The sequence below is a fragment of the Pteropus vampyrus genome, unplaced genomic scaffold, assembly GCF_000151845.1.
Source record: "Pteropus vampyrus isolate Shadow unplaced genomic scaffold, Pvam_2.0 Scaffold91, whole genome shotgun sequence".
Taxonomy (NCBI): Eukaryota; Metazoa; Chordata; class Mammalia; order Chiroptera; family Pteropodidae; genus Pteropus; species Pteropus vampyrus.
This window is the reverse complement of record NW_011888872.1, coordinates 6,093,420-6,102,526: the sequence shown is the minus strand read 5'-3', so window position 1 is coordinate 6,102,526 and position 9,107 is coordinate 6,093,420. Positions and strand designations below refer to the sequence as shown.

Sequence of the window (9,107 nt, the reverse complement as noted above, 5' to 3'; positions counted from 1 at the left end):
AACATTATATTATTGAAATGTCTAGTTTAAAAAAAAATGAGATCTGCAAAGAAACAAAAAGTAAGGCCTAACACAGACAAAATAAAAAGCAATCAATAGAAACAAGAATGAAGACAAAACAGTCTCAGACATGTGGGACAACATTGAGTATACCAACATATATTTGAATTAGTGGCTTAGACAATAGAAATTTATTGTCTCACAGCTCTAGAGGTTAAGTCTGGGATCGAGGTGTCATTAGGATTTGTTCTGAGGGCAGTGAGGAAAGTTTCTGTTTGAGGCCTCTTTCCTTGGCTTGTAGATGGCTGTGTTCTCTTAATGTCTCCTCACATTGTCTTCCTTAAATGCACGTCTGCCTCTATGTCCTAATTTTCCCTTTTGATAAGAACTCGGGTCATATTAAATTAGGCCTACCCTAGTGACCTCACCTTAATTTATATCTGCAACAACCCTATTTCCAAATAAGGTCACATTCTGAGGTACTGGAAGTTAGGACTTCAAAGTATCAATTTGGGGGGTGGGGCACAATTTAACCCATATCATGCATAATGAGAAAGCCAGGAAAGAAAAAAGGAGCAGAAACATTTGAAGAAATAAGGGCCCAAACTTTCCCAATTTAATTAAAAACACTAATCTATACATTCAGGAAGCCCAATAAACTTAATATAAGATAAACTCAAAGAAAAATACACCTGGACACATCATAATCAAACCGTTGAAAGATGAAGATAAAGAATCTTAGAAACAGCAAGAGAAGGGGCTCATATTTCTCATACAAAGAAACCTCAATAATATTAACACCTGATTTCTCATCAGAAACCGTGAAGCCAATTCAAATTGCTGAAGAAAAAATTATAAATCAAGAATTTTATATCTGGCAAAATTATCCTTCAAAAATGATGGAGAGACTCTGTGACTGACAGCCACTGAGCAGATCGAATTCACTCCTCGCTGCCTCGCTCTGCTTCCTCTGCAACCATGTCTGAAAAACCTGATATGGCTGAGACTGAGAAATTCAGTAAGTTGAAATTGAAGAAGGCAGAAACATAAGAGAAAAACCCACTGCCATCAAAAGAAACGATTGAACAGGAGAAGCAAGCAGGCAAATTGTAATGAGGCACGCACCACCAATATGCACTTGTACATTCCATAAGCATTGCCTTATTTTACTTTTAACTATTTAACTTTATAAGATGTAAAGAGGTTGGATCAAGTTTAAATGATTATGATGCCCCTTTTTCACATCCAAGAACTACTGACAATGAAGGCTGCACCTGCCTCTCCCACCTGTCTGTCTGGCTCACAGGGAAGGAAAAGAGCTTGCGTGTTGGTGAAGGCAGAAGCTGGGTGAGACGACAGTGAACTCTGAGTGAAACCAAGATGGTCCAAGGTGTTCTGCAGGCTGTAAAATGCAGTTGAAGCAGAGTGCCATTTTTTGTTCAAATGATTTTAATTATTGGAATGCACAATTTTTTTAATATGCAAATAAAGTTTTAAAACCTGAAAAAAGTGGAGAAATTAAGTCATTCCCAGATAAACAAATACTGAGAGAAATCATTGCTAGATTTGCCCTACAAGAAATAGTAAAGGGAATCCTTCAAGCTGAAATGAATCCACACAAAGAAATAAAGAGCACTGGTAAAGATAATTACACAGGTAAATATAAAAGACAGCATAAATGTATTTTTTATGTAATTCTGTTTTATGTCTGCTTAAAAACGTAATTGTTTTATGTCTGCTTAAAAAATGACTAAATAAAACATTAATTATATATCTGCACTGATGAGCGCACAATGTATAAAGATTTAATTTGTATAATACAAAGAAAGGGGTGGAGCTATACAGGAGCAAAGTTTTTATATAATATTAAAATTAAGATGGTATTAATTTGAGCTAGATTGTCATATTTATGTTAATTATAATCACCAGGGCAACCACTAAGAAAATAATTTAAAAACATATAGTAAAAGGAAGGACAAAGGAAAATAGTACACTGGAAAATATCTATTTTACACAAAAAGCAACAGAAACAGTGAAATCAAATAAAAAGTATAAGAATAAAAGACAATAAGAATAGATCCCCACAGACAATAAGAGCATGCTAGAGAGAGATGACCACAAACAGATAACTATCACCTTATATCTCAAAATGAGCTCAAAGAAATTAAGATGAAGGGCTGGGGGGAAAAAAGCAGCATTAGAAAAATTTATAATTTTAAAGAAAAATATAATTTCAAAAATAAAGACTAAACCAGAAGAAATACAACAACAAAAACACACAATCAATAATACTTTGAGAAATAAAATATAAAAAGAAAAATCTTAATTCAAAAGGAAAAAAATATAATAATTTGAGAGAAAATGATGGATGTGGAAGGCTAAAAAAAGTAGATACAAAATACATACAATGAGGGTAACTGAAGAAAGGAACCAAAGAAATGGAATAGAGACTAAAAAATTACAAAAAAAAGAAACAAAAACCTTTAGTCTGTATATTGAAATGACACATCACACACCTGGGAAAATTAATCCAGAACAGCCAACACCAATAGAAAAAAAATTTTTTTTCCTTCTACTCTACTTATTTAAACATTGTTTTTTCTTCTCACTACTCTCAATATTTCACTTCTGACACCAAATGTGTGAAGTTTTTTTCCCCCACACCACCAACCAATTCTCTGACACCAGCGGGGTGTTCTACCACTAAGTTCATTTCTGACACTGTTTATCTGGAGTATATGTCAAATCCCACAAGTTAAGGGCTCAGTCCCACAAGAATGTCCCCACTTAAGACTCAATCAAGGCCTATCATAAATTATAATCCCACAACCCTCACCTTGGGTTCAATAATTTGCTAGAATGGCTCACAGGACTAAGGAGAGCACTTTACTTTTCTATTACTCCTTTATTATAATGGATATAACTCAGAAACAGCCAAATGGAAGAGGTGCATAGGGCAAGGTATATGGGAAGGGATACAGAACTTCCATACCTTCTCCAGGTACGCCACTCTCCCAGCACCTTGAGGTGTTCACCAATCCGGAAGCTCTTCAAAGGTTGGAAGTAATTAACAAATACAATTAGGAGAAATTATTGAGGTTTAAGAACTGAAAAAACGATGGAAACATCTCTATTTGTAGATGGCATGATTAAATATTTGAAAAAATGATAGAAAACCAATGGAAATTGATGGGAAAAAAATACTAAAAGCAGAAAAACAGTAAAGTGGTAAGTTATAAAATTAATACAAAATCAACAGTTCTCATATCTACAAACAAAAAACAATGAGAAATAAATAAAAACCAAAAAATATTCCTGAAATACACAAAAGTAGATTTGGACAGCAGGGAAGACAAACCATGTTCTTGCATAGGGAAGACACATTATACAGATGGATGCTCTCTCTAAATTAATTAGTTAATTTAGCAAAATCCCTATAAGAATACTGTAAGGTATGTCACTGGAGCAAAAATTATTATTAAAAGTTTAACTGGAAGAACAAATAAGGAGAAATAAATGCAATAAACTGTCAAAGAAAAGAGCAACAAGAAGGAGTTAGTCAATTATGTCTATAATTAAGTTTGGTACAGGCACGTAAGCAGAGGACAGGCCAATGGAAAAGATGAAATGTAGTGTCAATTAATGGTAGTATCTCAATCAGTAGAGAAAAGATAGATTTTCTAACAAATGTTAGGACAACTTGATAGTCACAAAGAAATCATTAAAATTGGATCCACTCCTCCCACCAATATTAAAAGATGTCTCATCTTGCTCATTAGAGAAATGCAAACCGAAAACTATACTGACACATATTTCCCATCTATTAAACTGGCAAATAGCCAAATGTCTGACAACTTTCTCTACTGGCATTCACAGACGTTACTGATATAGACTATTTGCTTGTGGAGGGGAAACTGCCAATTTCTAGCAAATTCGTATATGCCTTTTGACTCAACAATCCCACTTCAAAGAATCCTTCAATTCTATACTGGTAAACATACAAACAGCACAGTTATTCACTGCAGTACCATTCATAAGAGCACAAAACTAGAAATAACCTAAATGTCTATCAATAGGAAAAGGTTAAATAAACTTTAGTATATCTGCACAATTGCTGTAAAAAGAAACAAGGACAATATATAATATTACGGAACTATTTATTAAGTGAAAAAAGCAAAGATGGTTAAAACTGTATGCATTACTCTTCTGTTTATCAAAGGAAGGGCTTTGAGAATATAGGCATATGGTTAAAATAAACAAACAAAAAAAAACCCTATAGACAATAAAAAGACTTCCTATAGGAGCAGAAGGAAATAGGATGAATAGGGGATAGAAGTCAGATTTCTTTGAATATACTTTTTTTCTGTACATTTAACTTGGAACCATGTAAATACTTTTCATAGTTATAAAGCAAAATTAAAATTTAAAAATCCCTAAAAGATAAAATGAAAATGAAACACATAATCCTGTGCACTCAAGTGATTTTAAAACAGAAATTTGACTACACTCCTCCTGAGATATAACTAAATAGCAAAAAGAATTGGAGAGGGGGAGATAAACTATTTTCACTAGTATTATTGATGGTAGGATAGAAATTGTTATTGAGACTAGTGTGTGAGAATCTTGTATAAAACAAACAGGTAATTATTAGTGTCATTAAGAAGTGGAAGTTTCAACATATACAAAAGGAAATACACAGATGTAAGATCACTGAAGTTGAATTTAAAAAGTGTAGTCTTGAATTTGAAGTATCAAATACAAATAGACTATATATTTCTTAGTTCTGTTAACTGAACAATGGTCCAACCAGTAGAGATGAAAACCCCCTAATGTCAAGATTACTCTGTGTGTGTGTGTGTGTGTGTGTGTGTGTGTGTGTGTGAGAGAGAGAGAGAGAGAGAGAGAGAGATACATAATATAGTCTAATACTCTTTCTGAAAAAGTTATCAAAGATTTTAGAAAAATGGCTGATTCCAGGTCTGAGGAAGAAAATATACAAGATAAATGAGGAATATCTTATTACCAGAAAACAAAAAAGTTATCAAAGACTACTTAAATCCTAGTTAAAGATGGGACAATCTGAGTATCAATAAGGGTAATAACTAAAATGTGTTAGAACACATTTAAAAACCTGTTATTAATACTAAATTCAGTACTGATCTTCAAAGGACATTAGAGAATCAACTCATTATCCAAAGGAATCAAGCATTTTACTATTTTTCCTATATGTACTAGACCCCAAGGTAACCACATAGTTAATTAAGGGAAGTTCTCTTTTTGAAAGTATTACAATAATAAATAAAATTATAACGGATAGACCTAGCTAATGATCACCAATGGCTAATATCATTAGAAGAGTATCCAACATCTATGAAGCACTATGTAAAATTTGAGTATCAAATCTGAACCTGAGCAAGCCTCTTTATCTAGGGCTGGTTTCATGGGTATCATCTGCACAATCACACAGACTCTGTGTTCAAAAGGGCCCCATGTTTGGTTGAACGCTCTGCTTTCCCCATCTTGAAATCTGAACAGGGATCCCACGTTTTTATTTTGCATGGGGTCCTGTAAACTATGTAGCCAGTCCTTCTCTACATATGACTACCGTTTTATAAGTAATAAAAATGTGATGGTTTAAAAGATGTTTCCAAATTCTTTGATACTCCTCTCTTTAAAAGGTGGAGACTAGTTTCTCTTTCCTTGAATATAATAACCTGTACTTTGGGATTCGCTTCTAATAGAACATGTTGGAAATAATGGTGACTCCCAAGAATACATCACAGAAGGCACTGTAGCATTCACCTTGCTCCATCTCTTAAGACCACTTGCTCGGGGGTAAGCCAGCTGACATGTGAAGAGACTCAAGCAGGTAGCTGTATGGAGAGGTTCATGTGGTGAGGAATCAAGGCCTCCAGGAAACAGCCATGCGAGTGAGCCATCTTAGTGTGGATCAACACACATATATATCACACTATGACATTTAAGAGTGGGCTTAATAAAACCAAATAATTACAAGCAAGATAAAGACCATAAGAATTGAATGTTTTGTTCTTTAAAATAAACATTTTTTGAGTGTCAAAACCAAAATCCAGACTATAACGTTACTAATACGTCTATTTATGGAACTACTCTGGCTTGCAACTGATATCTTTGACACATTATGTGATCCATAATAACCTCACAAATATTAGACTTTTTTAAATTGTTTGATTCAAATCATAGTTGTATCTAGTCGCCAGATGGACTTTTCTTTTTCACCTATTCCATCGTTAGAAAAAGTGTAAATTAGCACCTTATAATAACTCATGATAGATTTTTATCATACACATAGGAAAGCAGTGAAAAGGTTTTGCTAACCACTGGATGGTAAAAGAGGCATAAACAGCTGCTATTCACAAGTCTCAGTGCGCCAATGGCAATGACCACCTGTTCTGTGTCAACTATTAGTGCTATGCATGAAAAAGAAGCCAAGAGACAGAAAAATCATGCAGATACTAATCTTTACTGCAACAATGGTATGAAAAACATTTTTTAAAGATTTTTATTAGCATCGGGCAGGTTAATAAATGTCCTTTATTTAAAATGTAAATGTTTTATTCACTAAAGTAAATGAAGATATGTACTTAAAATCTGTGCCCAAAGTATGTTTCAAAGTACAAGTTTTCCTAAAAAGTATAATTCATACTGGCCTCCTCTCAGTATAAATTACTGACATGTTGTTGCAAATAAGGCTATATATTTTTCTAACGATATGTGACAAAAATACTAAGCATAATCAGTTCCCTGTCTCATTAAAACCACAGATTTTCATTGACTCCAACAAAAACGCAGTTTATTTACTGCAAGGTATTATGCTTTAATAACCACTTATCATTTAATAACAATAACAATAATAATAAATGTAGAGGAGGATAAACAGACAAATTTATCTCAAAGAGAAAAATGAAAGAAAGTAAAACAAGAAATCTCAACAGTCGCACAAAGGAATATTAAATTTTCCTTAAATGTTTTGATAAAAAATGAAAAAAGGACAGAGAAAAAAAAACAATCAAGTTGCCATTGATAGTCTCTAAGCCCTCAAACATGGGCCATATTTATCTGAAGTCATAAACACTGCTTTTTTACACAGATAATGTGCAGGTGTAAACTCAGCCAACATTAGCTCTAAATAGAATATAGCACTCCTTTCCTAATGCAGGTACACTCACTCTCAGTTATCATTCAGGTAACTACTCCAAGTCATATGGAACCATGAGTAATGGAATCTCTTGGTTTGGGCTCTCATCTACATATTAGTCTTAATAGCTCAGTTATGTGTGACTGGCTGCTTCAGATAAGAGAGGGGAGGAAGCAAAAGCTCCGGTATAGGAAATTCAAGAGCATTAATAGTACCCAAAGTGCTATTATGTTCCCAGCTCACAGGAAAAGCTTCAGAGATCTCTTTGGCTTAGAGATTCTCTTTAAATTGAGTATTTGGATGAAGCCAGTGGGCGGAGTGGCCATTTGCTTTACAAAGAGAATGAATTCATGAAATGAGAAAAAGGCAGAGCGTAGTTTTACTGGTTATTTCCCCAAACTGTTAGATCTAAAACACATGATCATAAAACTGAAAAAGGCCACATTACTAGCAACTTCACTATCATTTTCACCATTTAAAATCATTTTCACCATTTAAAATCTTTCCAATCATTTTCACCATTTAAAATCTTTCCAAAATAGACTAAGCACCTGCTGACAATAATTATACCAAGAGTTAGTTCCTCCTCAAACAAATATTTCTATAACTAAGAAATACAATTAGGGGAATATACCTCTGAAACTACAGAAGAGTATAAAAGTGAAAGGTGAACTTTTAGATGAAATTTCTCAATTTCTTTCTATATCCCATGCTGATAGAACCATCAAGTCCACTGTTCCAGAGAAGATATGTAGTTATTTACATTCTTATTAGTTACTACTTATAACTTTTTGAGGACCAACAAAGTTAGAGAACTTTAGGGAGTAATCAATCAAAAAATATTCATATGTCTTCAACTATACCTGACATAATACTAAAACATCACAATTTTTAGGTTTACAAATGGACTTAGGTAGGAAGAACAGTTTTAAAGTTAGAGATTAAAAAATAATACTAAAAATAAAATAAAGTTAGAGATATCGACTGGTCATGTGACATATAACACTTAAGCTGCCTATCAAGGATTATCATTGTCATAGGTGATCATGAGACCAGAAGGAGTGTAAATGATCTCTAGGAAGTATGGCCACCGGGAAGCTGTACATCAAGCAAGACACTTGCTACTTTGGCAAAAGAGAGACAGAAATTTAAAGAAACAGTGTTCAGGTTACTGCCTTTACATTGAATCACCACAGAAAAAAAATCCTGTAACAGGAAAAATCAGTGGGAAATATACTTAAAGAATACACTGAGCCAAAGAAGAGTGAACTCTTGGCAATTGTTATTATAGCTGATTTGTGTCCTGCTCTGGTAATATGTACCACCATTAGAGAACTATTATATGGGGTTCTTCATTAGGCCCACTGCGACTTTAAACAGAGTGTTAAAGCACCTGTAGTGCAGGGCTTAAGGTCCACACTAACTAGAATTATCATTTTGATCAGAAGCTGTTAACTATAACTCAACTACTTTTAGGTACTTTTAGATTTCTCACTTAGTCCTTGCAATAGGTCCTAAAATTCCTAAATATTTTATTATAAAATAGTCTAAAAGAAAGATACATTATACAGAGTAAGTGATCATCTGTTTAAATACCAAAGACTTTTAAATGTCTCTGAAATATTAATTTTTAGATTTTTTAAACAAGAGCTCAATAAGTTATAGATACTTGAATTACATATTTGAACATGAACAAAAGCATATGAAAATATTCACCCTCAAATGTAAACATTCTATGTATATTTGGCCCTAATGAAAAACTGGTTATGTTAAAAATTAAAGACTTAAGATTTGGAAAAATAAAATTAGGACATTTAAAAAATACTACATAATACATACATTATTGAAATTTTTTATTACATTGAGTATCAGCATTTCCATCTGACTTCCCTATCTACCCTTCTGCCTGTATACCTACGTTCAAACATTA

The 9,107-nt window shown here is 33.3% G+C and overlaps 1 pseudogene; it reads left to right on the top strand.

The window, feature by feature from the left end:
* Positions 1-701: 701 nt before the first annotated feature.
* Positions 702-1,396, top strand: LOC111742314 (annotated as a pseudogene).
* The last annotated feature ends 7,711 nt before the right edge of the window (positions 1,397-9,107 follow it).